Below are 2,215 nucleotides of genomic sequence, written 5' to 3'. Positions count from 1 at the left end.
TGGTCTCTCGAAGAAATTTTGGGCTAGTTGATTTAATTGTTTTTCAATGTTTTGTATACTAGCTTATTGATTTCTAAAGTTTGATTCCATTTGTAGGAATCGATCCGAGTTGTTTTTTTCGGTTTCGGAGATGAGGCGTGAAACAATGTCTTCAAGCCGCTCTCGTCCCCCTTGTTGTTGAGAGAAATTTTGTGACTCATTTCTTGGTTGTTGTTGAAAGTTTGTTCTTTGGTTTTGGTTTTGTTGGTTACTACTATTTCCGGGTTCCCTCCAACCAAGGTTAGGGTGGTTACGCCATCCTTAGTTGTAAGTGCCCGTTGGGGGACCCGACGGCCTATGTCTATTATCAATGTAGTTTACCGTTTCTGTTTTATTATCCATTTCTTTCATACAACTCTAATTTTCATGTGGCCCACCACACCCTTCGCAAGCCATAACCGAGGCCGTTTTTGCCATTTCTAACTTTTTGATTTTTGAAGATAGGGCCTCGATTTGGGCTTGTAAAGAGGTGATTTCATCCACTTTGTGGGCACCCGGGGCAATAGATTTTGTGCCTCGGGGTATGTGCCATAGAAAATTGTTTTGATCAATTTCCTCAATTTGATTATAAATTTCATTTGGGCGACGATTACCTAGGAGTCCCCCGGAGCTAGAGTCGAGTGTTTCTCTTGTGTGTGGTAACAACCCATTATAGAAAGTGGATACTTGTTGCCACACTGCGAGACCATGATGAGGATATTTCCTCAATAGCTCCTTGAATCTTTCCCAAGTTTCATATAAGGATTCCCCGTCCTCTTGTGAATATGTATTGATTTCAGTCATTAATTTAGCAGTTTTAGAGGGCGGGAAATACTTATATAGAAACTTTTGGGTAAGTTCATCCCAAGTGTTTACCGAACCACTTGGGAGGGAGTTAAGCCAAGCCTTGGCTTGATCCTTTAGTGAGAATGGGAACATTCGGAGGCGGATGGCGTCGTTTGATGCTCCGTTGATCCGAAAAGTATTACATATTTCCAAAAAGTTGGTAATATGTGGATGTGGATCTTCATCAGCTAGGCCATGGAAGGTTGCGGAATTATGGAGCATTTGAATCAAATGCGGTCGAAGTTCGAAGTTGTTGGCATCGACATTCGGTGCATTGATAGCGGCTCCGAGATTACCTACCGTGGGCCGTAGGTAATCCATAAGGGTACGCTGATCCGCCATTAGAAGTTGGTCCCCCGAAGTTTTCTCTTGGCTTTTAGCTTTTAGTCTCTTTCTCAGAAAGCGTTCGGGTTCGTCTAGAGGTTCTTTTATGTCTTTATTGGAACTGGAGCTCATGCACTGCGTAGAAAGTTAAGGTGTTGCGCTTGGGTTCCAAGTCCAGCGATAAAACAAAAAGAACGTTGGTCATAAGTCTTACCACGGCCCCGTGGTCACTGACCACAGCCCGTGGTCACTGACCACAGCCCGTGGTCGTTGTTACAGTGATTGTTTTATGGATCACAGTTACTGGGGAGTTCAGCACGGCCCCGTGGTGCACCGCCACGGCCCCGTGGTCGCTCTTCTGTAACTCAGAAAAAAAAACTGCCAGTAAGGTTGCTGGGCACGGTCCCGTGTCCGACCAGGCACGGCCCGTGCTGAAGTCTGCAGTAGCTGAAAAATTAAGAAAAATCCAAAAAAATAGAAAATTAAGAAAAAATGATTAGGCCGTTGATTCCTAACTTTCTTAAAATCCTTGTGTCCCCGGCAACGGCGCCAAAAACTTGGTGTACGTTCGGTGAAATATGTTTTTATTGATATTTTAAGCCCATTTTACACATTAGTCAAGTTTTAAATTTATAAAACACAATATTCTACTAACTCTAAACACACACTTGGGCAAGTGCACCCATCGTGAGCGTAATATAGCGTTGTTAAGATACCAAGGTCGTCCAAGGACACAAGAGCTTTTAGTACCGGTTTATCCTCAACGTCTAATCAAGCTAAAATTTTCGAGAAAAGGTTTTAAACATGAAAAATAAAACAAAAAATGCAGAAATAAAAATAAAATAAAAAACAGATAGACAAGATGAATCACTTGGATCCGACCTGCCTTTTAAGTATCCTTTGATGATTTTTGCACTTTCGGACTTATTAAGATATTATCTTAGTTATAGTAGTAGGCCTCTCTTTTGAAGGTGACGTTGCTCTCAACCCAGTGGTTTGAGTCAGTAAGGATACAATCCCCAAGGGT

The 2,215-nt window shown here is 42.2% G+C and overlaps 1 non-coding gene across 1 annotated transcript; it reads left to right on the top strand.

Annotated features, from left to right (window-relative positions):
• The first annotated feature begins 721 nt into the window (after nt 1-721).
• LOC118486002 lies at nt 722-828 on the top strand. Its single transcript, XR_004877859.1, has one exon. It is a non-coding gene; the product is annotated as a small nucleolar RNA R71 (small nucleolar RNA).
• The last annotated feature ends 1,387 nt before the right edge of the window (nt 829-2,215 follow it).

This window comes from Helianthus annuus, chromosome 13 (assembly GCF_002127325.2).
Source record: "Helianthus annuus cultivar XRQ/B chromosome 13, HanXRQr2.0-SUNRISE, whole genome shotgun sequence".
NCBI lineage: Eukaryota > Viridiplantae > Streptophyta > Magnoliopsida > Asterales > Asteraceae > Helianthus > Helianthus annuus.
This window is presented reverse-complemented; position numbering and strand designations above follow the sequence as displayed.